This window comes from Somniosus microcephalus, chromosome 6 (genome assembly GCF_052327205.1).
Source record: "Somniosus microcephalus isolate GS21.2 chromosome 6, FLI_Smic_1.0, whole genome shotgun sequence".
In the NCBI taxonomy this organism is placed as follows: Eukaryota; Metazoa; Chordata; class Chondrichthyes; order Squaliformes; family Somniosidae; genus Somniosus; species Somniosus microcephalus.
The window spans coordinates 93,104,285-93,122,706 of record NC_140992.1 but is presented as its reverse complement, the minus strand read 5'-3'; positions in this window follow the sequence as shown (position 1 = coordinate 93,122,706).

Sequence of the window (18,422 nt, the reverse complement as noted above, 5' to 3'; positions counted from 1 at the left end):
GATATAAAAAGGCCCCAGAAGCTCAGGTAGGCCTCAGAGCATCACCGGCGGCGGCGGGAGAAATCTCGGCGGCGGCGGTGATATAAAAAGGCCCCAGAGGCTCAGGTAGGCCTCAGAGCATCACCGGCGGCGGCGGGAGAAATCTCGGCGGCGGCAGTAATATAAAAAGGCCCTGGAGGCTCAGGTAGGCCTCAGAGCATCAGCGGCGGCGGCGGGAGAAATCTCGGCGGTGGAGCGACTATAAAAAGGCCCTGGAGGCTCAGGTAGGCCTCAGAGCGTCAGCGGCGGCGGCGGGAGAAATCTCGGCGGTGGAGCGACTATAAAAAGGCCCCAGAGGCTCAGGTAGGCCTCAGAGCGTACTAATATCCAATCTCAGAGTGGGAAAGAAGTAAAAAGTAATCAAAGTGTGACATCACCAGAAAGCAGGTAAGTGATTGGTTGGTGAGTATTTCTCTCTTTATAAACTTTAACTCTGTGGTTTATAGTTTCTAAAGTCTCTGTGGTGTAGCGGGGACTGTTTATAAACCAGGGCCCTTAAATATACCATTTAACTGTAGTGTAATTGGTGGGATTGATTTGATTTAATTTAGTTGTAATTAGTTAAAGGGTAAGTCATGGCAGGACAGCCCGGTGCCGTGGTATGCTCCTCCTGCGCTATGTGGGAACTCAGGGACATTTCCTGTGTCCCTGACAACTACGTGTGCAGGAAGCGTATCCAGCTGCAGCTACTGGCAGACCGCATTGCGGTGCTGGAGCTGCGATTGGATACATACTGGACCATTCGCGAGGCTGAGGACATCATGGATATCACGTTTGATCAGTTGGTCACACTGCAGGCAAAGGTTGGACAGGCAGAAAGGGAATGGGTGACCAACAGACAGAGTACTAGGCACAGGCAGATAGTGCAGGGGTCCCCTGTGGACATCCCCCTCTCAAACAGATACACCACTTTGAGTACTGTTGAGGGGGACGGCTTATCAGAGGAAGGCAGCAGCAGCCAACTTCCTGGCACCAGGGGTGGCTCTGCTGCACAGGACGGGAGGAAAAAGAAGGGTAGAGCTATAGTAATAGGGGATTCTATTGTAAGGAGAATAGATAAGCGTTTCTGCGGCCAAAATGAGACTCCAGGATGGTGTTGCCTCCCTGGTGCAAGGGTCAAGGATGTCTCCGAGCGGCTGCAGAACATCTTGGAAGGGGAGGGTGAACAGCCAGTTGTCGTGGTGCATATAGGTACCAATGATATAGGTAAAAAGTGGGATGAGGTCCTAAAAGCTGAATATAGGGAGTTAGGAGGTAAATTAAAAAATAGGACCTCAAAGGTAGTAATCTCAGGATTGCTACCAGTGCCACGTGCTAGTCAGAGTAGAAATAGAAGGATATTTCAGATGAATACGTGGCTAGAGGAATGGTGCAAGGGGGAGGGATTCAAATTCCTGGGACATTGGAACTGGTTCTGGGGGAGGTGGGACCAGTTCAAACCAGACGGTTTGCACCTGGACAGGGCCGGGACCAATGTCCTAGGGGGAGTGTTTGCTAGTGCTCTGGGGGAGGGTTTAAACTAAAATGGCAGGGGGTTGGGAACCTGAGCAGGGGGACAGAGGAAGGGAAACAAGGATAAAAGCAAAAGAAAGGAAGGAGAAAAACAAAAGTGGCAGTTAGAGAAATCAACGGTTTAAATCAAACATGGCCACAGTAAATAATAATTCTAATAGGCCTAAGAGCATTAAAAAAACAAGCCTGAAGGCTTTGGGCTGAAAATTCAGTAGGCTTAGCGCCCCATTTGGGGCGCTGGAGGGCCTAGCGCGGCAGTTATGGCCAGTTTGAAAATTCAGTGGGGCCCTTCCGTCGGCGTTACACCGGTTGCGCTGCGCCGGCACCGATGACGTCATCGGTGTGCGCAGCGTCCCGGTTGCCGTGGTGACGGGCCCCAGCGCCGAAATTGAGTTGCGGCCGCCTCGCCCGTGGCAGCCGCAACTAAGATTTTTTCAACCGAGTCTTCCCCGAGTTAGCGCCGGCGCATTAAGGTCGCGCGGCGGCCGGCCGCTTTCCCGCCGGCCGTCTGCCCGCACCTCCCTCCCCGGACTCCTCCACCCCCCCCCCGCGGAACAGATGCGTCTGGCCTGCAAGCCCGGCACTTGTCCGAGGTGCCGGGCTCATTTTTTTCAATATTTGAACGGACAGCGGGCGGGTGCAGGCAGCTCCTCCTTAACTGAAGGAGGAGGCCTGCACTTCCCCAGCCTGCCGCACCGCATCGGGTCCCGCAGCGCCGGATTAGCGCCGCAATGCGGCAGTCAGCGCCCATTGGGAGGCGCTCACGCCTGCCAGTAGCGCCGGCAGCCGTCTGGGCGTGGCGCTACTGAATTTTTGGCGCGCGCAGGGGGACTTAGCGCTGGCGCTAAATTTCCGGCGCTAGAGCCCTGGCGCGGCGCCAACTCAATTTCTAGGCCTTTGTGTCTTAATGCAAGGAGCATTCGTAATAAGGTGGATGAATTAGCTGCGCAAGTAGAGGTAAACAAATATAATTTGATTGGGATTACGGAAACATGGCTCCAGGGTGGCCAAGGCTGGGAACTCAACATCCAGGGGTATTCAATATTCAGGAAAGATAGGCAAAAAGGAAGGGGAGGTGGGGTAGCATTGCTGGTTAAACAAAGGATTAACACAATTGTAAGGAAGGATATTAGCTTTACCAAGGCGCAGAAAACGTTAGTGGAAGTGGTATATAAACCTCCAAACAGTAATGTGTAGGTTGGGGATGGCATTAAAAGGCAAATTAGAGAAGCGTGCAATAAGGGCACAGCAGTCATCATGGGGGACTTTAATCTACATATAGATTGGGCTAACCAAATTAGTAATAATACTGTGGAGGAGGAATTCCTAGAGTGTTTAAGGGATGGTTTCCTGGACCAATATGTTGAGGAACCAACCAGAGATCAGGCAATCTTGGACTGGGTATTATGTAACGAGAAAGGATTAATTAGCAATCTTGTTGTACGAGGCCCCTTGGGTCGGAGCGATCATAATATGATCGAATTCTTCATTAAGATGGAGAATGAAGTAGTCGACTCAGAGACTAGGGTCCTAAATTTAAATAAAGGAAACTACGATGGTCTGAGGCGCGAGTTGGGTAGGATTGATTGGGGAATGTCACTCAACTGGTTGACGGTGGATAGGCAATGGCAAACATTCAAAGACCGCATAGATGAACTACAGAATTAGTTCATCCCAGTTTGGCATAAAAATAAAAAAAAGGTGACTCAACCGTGGCTAACAAGGGAAATTAGGGATAGCATAAGATCCAAGAAGAGGACATATACATTGCAGAAAAAGCAGTAAACCTGAGGATTGGGAGCAGTTTAGGATTCAACAAAGGAGGACAAAGGGATTAATTAAGAAAGGGGAATTAGAATATGAGAGTAAGCTTCCAGGGAACATAAAAACTGACTGTAAAAGCTTTTATAGATATGTCCAGCATTCGATGGAATCTGGAAAAGTACCCATGGATTGGAGGGTAGCTAATGTTACCGCACTATTCAAAAAAGGTGGTAGAGAGAAAAAGGGGAATTACAGACCGGCAAGCCTGACATCGGTAGTGGGGAAAATGCTAGAGTCCATTATCTATATATGTAAAACGGTCCGTCTTTCCGTCTGTCTTTCCGTCTGTCTTTCCGTCTGTCTGTCCGGCTATACAATGAAAAGTTATAGAGCGTACCTACACATATGTTATATCAAAAGAAAGCTTATCATCAGGGGAGTATCATAGGCATATTTACTTTTTGGTCAGACAAAAATTGTTCCGACAGTATACAAAAAAGTTTCAAAAAACGGCAACATTCCGCTCATTAGCGTTGAGTGACGTGATGGTTGACCAATCGTACAGGGGATTAACCTGATTGTTGACCAATTGGTGCATCACGGGGGGCATTTCATTGCGTGTGTGGGCGGGCCTAATCCTTCTGAGCTGAGGTGAGTGGCCGCCATCTTGATTCCTAACTCTTAATTTCTTTTTCCCACTTTCTGCATGTTTATTTTCAAATCTAGATTTCCAGCAAAAAAAAAGTTGCTTTTAAAACACAATTAAATTGTTTTTAAAAAAAGTTAATTAATTTGTAAATATTTTCTCTAAGCTGATTAATTTTCCTACCTTTCACCCTCTTTTTTTCCTGTTGACTCGCTACCTCCGCCGGGCGCCACAACCTTCCAGGGTTACCCCGACTGCAGGCCTCGAAGCCTCGGCGTCTCCTTCCCAGCCACGCCCGAGCTAGGCACCTCCCGTCCCGCTCAGCAAGCGGCATGCGATCGCCGCCAACTTTGTAAAGTCTGGCGGGGCGGGAATGAGCCGAGTGTAGCCACTGCCGCCATCTTTGTAAAGGCTGGCGGGGCGGTTCGGAGCTCCGCGGAGCCATCGCCGGTGCTGGGCTCGGATGCTTTGTGGCCTGCGGTAGAACGGCAGCTGCGGAGCTTGGGCTGCCCGGGGCGCTGGGCTGGGCTGGGCCATGTCAGTGCGGGTGCCCGAGGCCCCGGGGCCTAGCCTTTTCCAACCGCCGGCAGCGCAACTCTTGACACTGGCAGAGTGGAGAGGGTCTGCTAGCTCCCCCGCTCCCTTTCCCCCCTTCCCCTCCTTCCCCAAAACCCTCACCCCTCCCCTTCCCCCCTTCCCCCCTCCCCTCCCCTCCCCTCCCCCCTCCCCTTCCCCTTTTCTCCCCTCCCCTCCCTCCCTCCCCCTTCCCCCCTTCCTCCCCCTTCCCCCCTTTTCCCCCCTCACACCCCCTTCCCCCTCCCCCTTCCCCCCTCCTCCCCCCTTCCACCCTCCTCCCACCTTCCCCCTCCTTCCCCCCACACCCCCTTCCCCCCTCCTCCCCCTCCTCTCCCACCCCCCTCCCCCCTCACCCCTCCCCTCACCCTTCCCCCTCCCCCCTCTCCTCCCCTCCCTCCCTCCCCCTTCCCCCCTTCCTCCCCTTCCCCCCCTTTCCCCCTCACATGCCCTTCCCCCTCCCCCCTTCCCCCCTCCTCCCCCCTTCCCCCCTCCTTCCCCCCCACACCCCCTTCCCCCCTCCTCCCCCTCCTCCCCTTCCCTTCCCCCCACCCCTCCCCTCCCCTTCCCCCTCCCCCTCCTCCCCTCCCCTCCCCCCTCCTCTCCCCTCTCCCCCCTCCCCCCTCCCCCCTTTCCCCCCACCCCTTTCCCCCCACCCCTTTCCCCTTTCTCTCCCTTTCTCTCCTTCCCTCTCTCTCTCCTTCCCTCTCTCTCTCTCTCTCTCTCTCCTTCCCTTTGTCTCTGTCTCTCTCTCTCTCTGTCTCTCTCTGTCTCTCTCTCCCTCCCTCTCTGTCTCTCTCTCTTCCCCCCAGTCTCTCTCTCTCTCCCTCCCTCCCCCCAGTTTCTCGCTCTCCCCCTCCCAGTCTCTCTCTCTCTCCCCCCAGTCTCTCTCTCTCTCCCTCCCCCGTCTCTCTCTCTCTCCCCCCCAGTCTCGCTCTCTCTCCCCCCCAGTCTCTCTCTCTCTCCCCCCCCAGTCTCTCTCTCTCTCCCCCCCACTCTCTCTCTCTCTCTCTCTCCCTTCCCCCCCGTCTCTCTCTTCCCCCCCCGTCTGTCTCTTCTCCCCCCCCCGGCTCTCTCTTCTCCCCCCAGTCTCTCTCTCTCTCCCTCTCTCCCCCCTCAGTCTCTCTCTCTCTCTCTCTCTTCCCCCCAGTCTCTCTCTCTCTCTCTCCCCCCCAGTCTCTCTCTCTCTCTCTCCCCCCCCGTCTCTCTCTACTCCCCCCCCGTCTCTCTTTACTCCCCCCAGTCTCTCTCTCTCTCTCTTCCAACAACAACATGCCCTCAAAAAACCCTCGGCACTGCCAGGCACTCCAGCTAGTAAAAGATGTAATAGCAGAGCACTTGGAAAACAGTGACAGGATCGGACAAAGTCAACATGGATTTACAAAAGGTAAATCGTGCTTGACTAATCTACTGGAATTTTTTGAGGATGTAACTGGTAAAATAGATAAGGGAGAACCAGTGGATGTGGTGTATTTGGATTTTCAGAAGACTTTCGATAAGGTCTCGCATAAGAGATTAGCATGTAAAGTTAAGGCACATGAGATTGGGGGCAAGGTATTGACTTGGATAGAGAACTGGTTGGCAGACAGAAAGCAAAGAGTTGGAATAAACAGATCTTTTTCCGAGTGGCAGGCAGTGACTCGTGGGGTACCGCAGGGATTGGTCCTTGGACCCCAGCTATTCACAATATATATTAATGATCTAGACAAGGGAACTAGATGTAATATCTCCAAATTTGCAGACGACACAAAGCTGGGTGGGCGTGCGTGCTGTGAGGAGGATGCCGAGAAACTCCAGGATGATTTGGATAGGTTGGGTGATTGGGAAAAAGCATGGCAGATGCAATATAATGTGGATAAATGTGAGGTTATCCACTTTGGTGGCAAAAACAGGAAGGCAGATTATTGTCTGAATGGCAATAGATTGGGAGAAGGGGAAGTTCAACGAGACCTGGATGTCCTTGTGCACCAGTTGCTGAAGGTAAGCATGCAGGTGCAGCAGGCGGTTAAGAAGGCAAATGGCATGTTGGCCTTTGTAGCGAGAGGGTTTGAGTACAGGAACAAGGATGTCTTGCTGCAGTTATACAGGGCCTTGGTGAGAGCACATCTTGAGTATTGTGTGCAGTTTTGGTCGCCTTATCTGAGGAAGGATGTTCTTGCCATGGAAGGAGTTGAGCGAAGATTCACTAGGCTGATACCTGGGATGGCAGGAATGACGTATGAGGAGAGATTGGATCGATTGGGCTTGTACTCGCTGGAGTTTAGAAGAATGAGAGGGGATCTCATTGAAACTTATAACATTCTGACAGGACTGGACAGACTAGATGCAGGAAGGATGTTCCCGATGGTCGTGGAGTCCATAACCAGGGGTCACAGTCTAAGGATAAGGGGTAGGCCATTTAGGACAGAAATTAGGAGGAATTTCTTCACCCAGAGAGTGGTGAACTTGTGGAATTCTTTGCCACAGAAGGCAGTAGAGGCCAATATATTAAATATATTCAAGAAGGAGTTGGATATATTTCTTAAGGCTAAAGGGATCAAGGGGTATGCGGAGAATGCAGGGACCGGGTACTGAATTTGGATGATCAGCCATGATCGCATTTAATGGTGGAGCAGGCTCGAGGGGCCGAATGGCCTACTCTTGCTCCTATCTTCTATGTTTCTATGTTTCTATGTTTAGTTGTGATTTGTTGGTGTTTCACATGAAGTATGATGTCTGGCATACAATGCTTAAGAACATAAGAACATAAGAAATAGGAGCAGGGGTAGACCATTTGGCCCCTCGAGCCTGCTCTGCCATTTAATGAGATTATGGCTGATCTGATCTGATCTTGGGGCTCAGCTCCATTTCCCTGCCCACTCCCTTATTGTTCAAAAATCTATCTATCTCCACCTTAAATATATTCAATGACCCAGCCGCCACAGCTCTCTGGGACAGAGAATTCCACAGATTTACAACCCTCTGAGAGAATAAATTCCTCCTCATCTCAGTTTTAAATGGGCGACCCCTTATTCTGAAACAATGACCCCTAGTTCTAGATTCCCCCATGAGGGGAAACATCTTCTCTGCATCTACCTTGTCGAGCCCCCTCATTACCTTATGTTTCAATAAGATCACCTCTCATTCTTCTAAACTCCAATGAGTATAGGCTCAACCTGCTCAACTTTTCTTCATAAGTCAACCCCTTCATCTCAGGAATCAACCTCATGAACCTTCTCTGAACTGCCTCCAACGCAAGTATATCCCTCCTTAAATAAGGGGGCCAAAACTGTACGCAGTACTCCAGGTGTGGTCTCACCAATACCCTGTACAGTTGTAGCAGGACTTCCCTGCTTTTATGCTCCAGCCCCCTTGCAATAAAGGCCAACATTCCATTTGCCTTCCTGATTACTTGCTGTACCTGCATGCTAACCTTTTGTGTTTCATGCACAAGGACCCCCAGGTCCCTCTGTACTGCAGTATTTTGTAATCTCTCTCCATTGAAATAATAATTTGCTTTTTTCTTTTTCTTACCAAAGTGGATAACCTCACACTTTCCCACATTATATTCCATCTGCCAAATGTTTGCCCAATCACTTTGCCTGTCTATATCCCTTTGCAGATTCTTTGTGTCCTCTTCACAGCTTGCTTTCCCACCTATCTTTGTATCATCAGCAAATTTGGCTACATTACACTCGGTCCCTTCATCCAAGTCATTAATATAGATTGTAAATAGTTGAGGCCCAGCACTGATCCCTGCGGCACCCCACTAGTTACCGTTTGCCAACCGGAAAATTACCCATTTATCCTGACTCTCTGTTTTCTGTTAGTTTGCCAATCCTCTATCCATGCTAATATATTACCCCCAACCCCATGAGCTCTTATCTGGTGCAGTAACCTTTTATGTGGCACCTTATCGAATGCCTTCTGGAAATCCAAATAAACCACATCCACTGGTTCCCCTTTATCTACCCCGCTTGTTACATCCTCAAAGAACTCCAGCAAAGTTGTCAAACTTGATTTCCCTTGCAATGTAACAGGTGCTCTCAAAACTTTTATAAAGATACTCCAAGAAAGCTTATGGGATATTAGCTTTATAAATAGGGGCATTGAATACAAAAACAAAGAAGCCATGTTAAACCTTTACAAATCTCTAGTTAGGTCTCAGCTTGAATATTGTGTACAATTCTGGGCGGTTTTTGGTTTGGTTGGGTTCCAAACCCACCTCCACTGAGAGGTGGGAAAAATTTGCGATTTTCCCCTAATTGGCCAGTTGATTTCAGAGGTGTGGGTTCCCCTGGGCCAATTAGTGTTTTGGAACTGAAACTCGCCTCTGGTGACGTCACTTATCCAGCTTCATTTAAGGGCTACTTGCTGCCTTGGCTCATTCCACTGGTTTTTGGTCGATGGTGCACCACCTACAAGCTGTTATCTCCTTGAAGAATGGCCATCTCCAAGACAAGGGCCTCCCCGAGGTTCTCGGATGAGGCGCTGGGTATGCTGGTTGAGGGGGCAAGAGCTAGCAGGGAGGTGCTCTTCCCCTCATCTGGGAGGAAGAGGCCTCCCAAAGAAACCAAGGCTGTGTGGGTCCAGCTGGCAAGGGATATAACCTCCAGATCTGTGTGCAGATTGGGTGATTGTTTCTGTTTATTGATGAAATGTCATCTCTGTGGGAATATATTAAAATTAGGTGATGGCAAACTATTGGCGTGATGGCATCTGTTATTTTGGCTTAGGCAGCTCCACATTGCGGGCTCCGCGACACTTGCGTGGTCAGGTTGGTGGTCAGAGTGAAAGGAGGCCAGAGAGTCATGTCCATTGTCTCTCATGTGTTAAGGAGCCAAGCACATGAGCCACAATGGGCACCTATGCAAATCTGGCCAGGATGAGTGCACTCCTTGTACAACGTGCTTTCATGCGCTGACGCCTTCTGCCCTGTGCAGCATCAGGTGGGTGAGCAGGAGGTTGGGGCTCCTGCTGCTGTTGCTGCTGAGCTGCCTGGTTCTGCTGCTGCTGTGGCTGCTCCTCATCTGAATCTGAGGTCCATGGTGAAAGGAAATAAATGGTTCCCATGCTGCTAGCAGATACCTTCGTTGGGGAAGCACTCAGTCCAAGTGGGGAGAGGGTCTTCCAAGGAGGCCCAACAGTTGAGAGATGGAAGCTGCAGCACCTCCGACTTCGGTAGGCCTGCTAAAAGTGCTGAAAGACCTTTGGAACAAAAGTTCTGCCACCTGCAACTGCTCCCTGATGAAAGCTCTGTTTTAATGGTGGTGCTGCAGCTGTGAGGAGGCCACCCACTTGTCAACCCGCCAGGATTAGCTGGCATGGTTTAGGAGGGTCGTGCAACTTGCTGAAAATGTGGTAAAGTAACGAAGGCCTGTCAAAATAGGATTATAGAGGCCCTTAATTACTATTTAAGGGTCTTAGCTACCTCTCCCGATTGATGGAGGCGGGACCTAATTGCACCCATCAAACCCGCCTCCGGCAAAATTGCGCGGAAGCAGGTTGGAGGCGGGTTCCAAACCCGCCCTCAGTTTTTGCCATTTTGCCAACTATCCTGCCTCCAAACCTGCTTCCTCGGGGCTGGGATTCTAACACCCCGGGGTCCAGACCAAACCTCAGCTCTAGGTGTGGTAAGGTCTTGCAGACATTCTACCCAAAATGACCGATTTCACAGACATGTTCAATGATTGTTTTTTTTGAATTCTACAATCTTTCTAGTTCTTTTTAGTAGCTTTTAACTGAGTCTCTGATTGGGTGTTATATTGGAGACAACACCATGGACCCCACCTGGTTGTCGAAGCTCTACTAGATTACTCCTCTATTATATGTGTGTCTTTAGTCTGATGGTAAATCAGGCTCATTTGATGGTCAAATTCTTCTTGATGGTCAGTAATTGAGATATTAATAATTTCTAACACTAAAGAAAGAAAGAAAGCAAAACTTGCATTTATATAACACCTTTCAGGACCACCGGACGTCTCAAAGCACTTTACAGCCAATGAAGTACTTTTTGAAGTGTAGTCACTGTTGTAATGTGGGAAATGCGGCAGCCATTTTGCACACAGCAAGGTCCCACAAACAGCAATGTGATAATGACCAGATAATCTGGTTTTTTTTGTTATGTTGGTTGAGGGATAAGTATTGGCCAGGACACCGGGGATAACTCCCCTGCTCTTCTTCGAAATAGTGCCAAGAGATCTTTTACGTCCACCTGAGAGAGCAAACAGGACCTCGGTTTAACGTCTCATCTGAAAGACGGCACCCCCGACAGTGCAGGTGTGAACAGTGGGGACTTGCCATCTGATGGTCCATTTTCTTCAGACACCTGGCAACAATTAAAATCACACGGTGCATTTATAAAATCACACGGTGCATTTATGGCAGGATCACTGCTGGAAGTGGGTCGAGGTGGGACTTCTGGCTGCTGGTCTAACTCTGGCATCTCTAAAATTCATTTTCACGAGTTGTGGTCAATTTAATATGCAGGGCAGGCTTCAAGCAGTATCTTGACTCTTCCAATTCACCAGCCATTTCTCTGCTCTGTGCCACAGAGACACTATGGGGAGGCAGAAGTTGTGGTGTTGCAGCAGGGCACTTGCTTCAGCATCCACAATGGGTAGGGACAACTTTAAAGGGGCTAGACACCCCCTGTAAGGGCTGGATATTTGAAACTGGCTCTGAATGAATCCAACCAAAATAAAACAGCCATTTTGAGGGTTTGGGAAAGGGAGACTTGGCCAGGCTTTCCATCTTTAAAGCAGACAAATCTTTCACCCTGCTTCCCACTACCACAGTTTCCCTACCTCTTCCTATATCCTGGTCTTCCACTGCACTGGTGTTTCAGTGGGGAAATGGAAGGAAATAGACTGGAGTTGAAGGCCCATCCCTTTGCCTTCATTTACATATAGTGGGGTGGGCAATAGTTGTCATTGATAGGAGGGAAAGCAGAAGAACAACCACAACAGCTGATTTTCGGGGTGGAGGGGTAAGTCTCCCTGTCCCATTATCCTTGATTCTCCAGTTTTCGGGCTTGAATTTAGAGAAAAATTTGCTCCTATATCTTTTTCAATTCCTCACATAGCTCTCAGTGCTGCTAAACAGGTACAACAGGAAACCCCTTAGAACAGCTAAAGTGATAATGAGCTTTATCTACTCCCCTCTGTCTGCACACTGACATGTATTGCCATTTCAAAGGGGGAATGTCTAGCCACCAATTACATATTGTCCAAATCAGTTTCTGGCTCTTAGACAGTGGCTCAAACAAGTTTCCCATCTCCCATTGAAACTGTGGCTACATCTGGACAGTTGTGTATTGACCATTCAACTGGCACAGAGACATAGGAATGTTTTTTAAGAACATAAGAAACAGGAGCACAAGTAGGCCAATTGGCCCCTCAAGCCTGCTCCGCCATTCAATAAGATCATGGCTGATCCAATCTTGGTCTCAACACCACTTTCCCGCTCTCTCTCCATACCCCTTGACTCCCTTGTAGTTCAAATGTCTGTCAATCTCCGTCTTGAATATATTCAATGACTCCGCCTCCACAGCTCTCCGTGATAGAGAATTCCAAAGATTCACGACCCTCTGAGAGAAGAAATTCCTCCTCATCTCCATCTTAAATGGGTGACTCATTATTCTGAAACTATGCCCCCTAGTTCTAGATACCCCCACTAGGGGAAACATCCTCTCAGCATCCACCCTGTCAATCCCCCTCAGAATCTTATATGTTTCAATAAGATCACCACTCATTCTTCTAAACTCCAATGAGTATAGGCCCAACCTGCTCAACTGTTTGCCATTCGTCAACCCCTTCATCCCAGGAATCAGCCCAGTGAACCTTCTCTGTACTGCCTCCAATGCAAGTATATCCTTCCTTAAATATGGAGGCCAAAACTGCACGCAGTACTCCAGGTGTGGTCTCACCAGCGCCCTGTAAAGTTGCTTCAAAACTTCCCTACTTTTATACTCCATACCCCTTGCAATAAAGGCCAACATTCCATTAGCCTTCCTAATTACTTGCTGTACCTGCATGCTAACTTTTTGTGTTTCATGCACTAGGACCCCCAGATCCCTTTGTACCGCAGCATTTTGTAGTCTCACTCCATTTAAATAATAATTTGCTTTTTCATTCTTCCTTCCAACGTAGATAACCTCACATTTTCCCACATTATACTCCATCTGCCAAATTTTTGCCCACTCACTTAACCTATCTATATCCCTTTGCAGACTCTTTGGGCTGGATTTTCTCAATGAGAAGCTTTTGGAGGCGGGACTGCTGATTGCCGGCTTTCAATCCCACCTCCATCAGCTTCTGGCCAACCAGCAGGATTTTTCCCTGATTGACCCAGTGGGCTCAGCAGGCCAATTAGGGGGAAGTCACTGACAGAGCAAGTCAATGTATGACGTGCCATCTGTCAAGATTTTTTGAAAGAAGAAACGTCAGCGTTTGACAGCTCTGTGAAGCTGTCAAACACTGACATTCTGTGTAGTTTGATGAGGCCTTGTGTTCAGGACTCATCAAACTTTTCAACTTTGCAGAAATCACCTGTCTGTTGGTTCGGAGGATCCAATAGCCAGTCTGTGAAATCTACAATGGAGATGTCGGGACTCCGGCTCCACAGCGGCTGAAGGCTGTAGGCAGAAACAAAGATAAGTGAACATTTTCTAACACTTTACACTCAGCTTACATACTTACCACTCCACAGTTGAAACCGTCACTCACCTCTACATTGCACTTTCTGACCCCTCCGACCATCGCAGACCTCCTACTCGTCTCCTACACCCTGGCGGGGTTCCCCGAGGTTGGGAAGCCTGCAGTTCGGATGGAAAAATAGGGCTAATCCTATTTTCTGCCTGTTAACTACTTGTTAACAGGCAGTTAATAGGATTTTATTCCTTTCCCACCTTGAGGAGACGGGACCCGGGGCAGGATGGCTTCCTGCCTCCTGGCAAGAGGGCACGGAGGTGGGTTGGGGGCGGGTTTGCCACCCGCCCCCAAATTCTGCAACTTTACCGGCAGTCTCGCCTCCATACCCGCCTCCTCGGGGCTGACAAAATCATGGCAACCCGAGATTTTAAAACAAGTTTCCCTCCATCATAGTGGTTAAATCCAGAGCGATGAAAAATACTCTTTCAGTTCAAGTTGTCATTGTGAACTACTCAGTAAGATGATTTCCTTGTCACTTCCACCATTCTGTAGGTAATGTATATGTTAAATTTAAATCTCATATGATGAGCACGCACAATCCGAGGTTATTAAATGTAAACAGAGCCAATTATGTAGGTATGGGGACGAGTTGACTGAGGTATATTGGAAATTTAGATTAAAAGATATAATGATAGATAAGTAATGGCAAACATTTAAATAAATCATTCATAATTCTCAACAAATATACATTCTCATGAGGAATAAAAACTCCACTTGAAAAGTGGTACAACCATGGCTAACTAAAGAAGTTAATGATAGTATTAGATTAAAAGAAGAGGCATACAATGTTGCAAAAAAGAGTAGTAAGCCTGAGGATTGGGAAGATTTAAAAAATCAGCAAAGGAGAACCAAGAAATTGATAAAGAGGGAGAAAATAGAATATGAGAGTAAACTGGCAAGAAACATAAAAACAGATTGCAAGAGCTTTTACAAATATGTAAAAAGGAAGAGATTAGCAAAAGTAAATGTGGGTCGCTTAGAGGCAGAAGCAGGAAAAATTATAATGGGGAATAAGGAAATGGCAGAGACGTTAAACCAATATTTTGTATCTGTCTTCACAGCAGAAGACACAAAGAATATATCGGAAATTATGGAGAACAAAGTGTCTAATGAGAGTGAGGAACTTAAAGGCCACGATTTTTTCATTGGATGCGGCTTGGGAGCGGGTCAGCTGGTTTCCAGGTTCCAGCCACGCCCCCAACTGCATCCGGCCCACGGACGTGATTTTACGTCGATTGACCTTGTTAAGCCCACTCTGTGGGCTTGCCAGCCAATTAAGAGAAAGCTGGTCAGATGACATAATTTGATGACGCATCATCTGCCGGTTTTCTTAAAGGGACCACATACAATTTTTTTGACAGCTCATTTCTCAGTGTTTGACCAGCATTGAGGTGCTGCAAACACTGACAATCACTGTTCAAAGGTGAACTCTTGCACCCAGGCACTCCAGTGACTCCCTTCTTAGGCTAGAACAGATGGCAGCTGCAGGTGAGGTTACAGAAGCGATCTGTCACTGGTGAGAGAGGTTCTCCCAATTAGGTGGGACTAGACATCCAATTCAAAACTTGTTACCTACAGAAAAGTGTAAATGCATTAAAAATGATTTTCCCAACATTTTCTTACCTCTGAAACTAACCAGTGCACCATTGGATCCTTCACACCACTTCTGCAGCTGTCATCAATGCAGAAACATTACAGCAGACTCACAACATGCCACACTTACCTGGCATGGTGTCCGGATGTTGGGAAGCCTGAGGCAGAAGTGGAAAAATTGAAAAAGAGCCTGTTAACAACTATCAGGTACCTGTTAACAGGCAGTTAAGTGGCTATAATCCTCTTCCCGCTGCTAGGTGTCGGGTCCATGCACAAATCGGGGACCCAACACTTGGGAAGATTGATTGGAGGTGGGTTGACAGTGGGTTTCCTACCCGCTGTCAATCTTTGCGATTTTGACAGCAGTCCCACCTCCAAACCCGCACTCTGAGCGCCGGCAAAATTCTGGCCAAAGTAATTAATATTGGTAAAGAAAAAGTACTGGAGTAATTAATAGGACTAAAAGCCAACAAATCCCCTGGACCTGATGGCCTACATCCTCAGGCTTTAAAAGAAGTGGCTGCAGAGATAGTGGATGTAATTGGTTTTTATCTTTCAGAATTCCCTAGATATTAGAATGGTTCCCGTAGATTGGAAGGTAGCAAATGCAACCCCGCTGTTGAAGAAAGGAGGGAGAGAGTAAACGGGGAACTATAGGCCGTTAAAAAAGCTTATGGGTCCTGGGCTTCAAGAATAGAGGTATAGAGTACAAAATTGAGGAAATTACGATGAACCTGTATAAAACACTGGTTCAGCCTCAACTGGAGTATTGTGTCCAATTCTGGCCACTGCACTTTAGGATGGATGTGAAGGCTTTAGAGTGTGTACAGAAAAGATTTACGAGAATGATTCCAGGGATGAGGGACTTCAGTTATGTAGATAGACTGGAGAAGCTGGGATTGTTCTCCTTAGAGCAGAGCAGATTGAGGAGAGATTTGATAGAGGTGTTCAAAATCATGAGGGGTCTTGACAGAGTAGAGAGAAACTGTTCCCATTGGCAGAAGGGTCGAGAACTAAAGGACACAGATCTGGAATGCAATGCCTAAAAGGGTGGTGGAAACAGAGTCAATCATGGCTTTCAAACTGGAGCTGGATAAGTATCTGAAGGGAAAAAAATTGCAAGGCTACGGGGAAAGACCGGGGGAGTGGGACTAGCTGAAGTGCTCTTGCAGAGAGCCGGCACGGGCTTGATGGGCCGAGTGGCCTTCTTCCGTGCTGTAACCATTCTATGATTCTATGATAGACCAGTTAGCCTGACATCAGTAGTAGGGAAAATGCTAGAATCTATTATTAAGGACATGTTAATAAGGCAGTTGGAAAATCATAATATGATTAGGCAGAGTCAACATGGTTTTATGAAAGGAAATCAATTTTGACAAATCTATTAGAGTTTTTTGAGGGTGTAACTAGCAGGATAGATAAGGGGGAACCAATGGATGTAATATATTTGGATTTTTAGAAGGCATTCGATAAGGTGCCACACAAGACATTGTTACACAAGATTAGGGCTCATTGGATTGGGGGCACTTTATTAGCATGGATTAGAGGTTTGTTAACGGACCGACTACAGAGAGTAGGAATAAATGGATAATTTTCAGGATGGCTGGGTGTAACTAGTGGAGTGCTGCAAGGATCAGTGCTTGGGCCTCAGCTATTTACAATCTATATCAATGAATTAGATGAAGGGACCAAGTGTAATATATCCAAGTTTGCTGATGATACAAAGCTAGGTAGGAAAGTAAGCTGTGAGGAGAATGTAAAGAGTCTGCAAAGGGATATAGACTGGTTAAGTGATTGGGCAAGAAGGTGGCAGATGGAGTATAACGAGAGGAAGTGTAAAATTATCCACTTTTTTAGGAAGAATGGAAATGCAGAATATTTTTTAAAGGGTGAGAGACTAGTAAATGTTGGTATTCAAAGGGATTTGGGTGTCCTTGTACACGAATTGCAGCAAGTTAACATGCAGGTACATTAAGCAATTAGGAAGGCAAAAGATATGTTATCCTTTATTGCAAGGGGGTTGGAGAATAAGACTAGGGAAGACTTGCTGCAATTATATAGGGCTTTGGTGAGACCACACCTGGAGTACTGTGCACACTGTCTCCTTATCTGAGGAGGGATACACTTGCCTTAGAGAGGGTGCAACAAAGGTTCACTAGATTGATTCCACGGATGAGAGGGCTGTCATATAAGGAGAGATTGAGTAGAATGGGCCTATATTCACTAGAGTTTAGAAGAATGAGAGGTGATCTCATTGAAGCATATAAAATTCTTAGAGGGCTTGACAGATGCTGAGAGGCTGTTTCTCCTGGCTGGAGAGTCTAGAATTAGGGGCCATAGTCTCAGGATAAGGTGTCGGCCAATTAGGACAGAGATGAGGAGAAATTTCTTCACTCAGAAGGTTGTGAATCTTTGGAATTCTCAACCCCAGAGGGCTGTGGATTCTCAGTCAATGAGTATATTCAAGATTGAGATCGATAGATTTTTGGGCACTAAGGAAATCAAGGGATATGGGGGTAGGGTAAGAAAGTGCAGTTGATGTAGAAGTTCAGCCTGATCTTATTGAATGGTGGAGCAGGCTCGAGGGGCTTTATGGCCTTCTCCTGATCCTATTTCTTATGTTCTTACATTCTTAATCCCAATATGCAACCTATATTAGTTGAAGGGCTTCAGATGAGTCTCTCATCTTGCATCAGTAAATAGACAAAATGAACCAGAATTTATGTTTTGTTGGTGCCTAAATTAGCTTGCTTTGAACCATCCTACATAACCTAATTAACTCTTGTGTAGAGCCTCGGAATGCTTTACTACATTAAAGTCAATATATAAATGCAAGTTGTTGTTCAAAAATCTTGATTTCACCACATCTGTCACCAACAAGAATAAGATACAACACCGGACAAAGAGCAACTTAATTCAACTGCAAGATGTAACAAGGACTGAGGTGGCATAGAAGGGTATGTAAGACATGCGGAATTCACCCCTCGCCCCGTCAAACAGTTTCCAATGTTCAGACCCATCAAACAGACAACACAAAACCCAATGAATCTGTGAAAACTTCTCTTACTTAAACATCAGCAAGAGATTACAAGTAATCCGATAGTCTTGTCATATATAATCCCAATTTTACCTCAGCATACACAGAGCTATCCCTTTACTTTAAGCTCAAGCAAAGCACCATATCTGTACTAACACCAGCGAGTGCTCAATCCGGCACTGATTAGGCATATGGGCCTAGAAATTCAGTTGGCTGCGCCAGCCGTTAGCGCCTTAGGAGGAGTAGATCTCGAGCGCTAGGCACTTAGCGCCCGGGCGCAGCGCGATCTGCGCCTCGCCCCAACTTCAGTAGACATTTAGCGCCGGCGCAAAGTCTTTGCACGCGCTCAGCTGCGCGCGCACATCATGACGTCATTTCCTCGTGCAACGCCCTTTGTGCGCCCCAAACCGGAACTTCAGTCGCGCCGCCCCATTGTGCGCCTGGCGGCCCTAACGACTGTGGAGTGGAACGGTGCACATCCGATGCGGGCCGCGGGGAGCGCAAATTAAAGGGCACTTCCCCTGCACTATAAAGGGCAGCCATTTTGCAGCACTCACTCTTGTGAGCC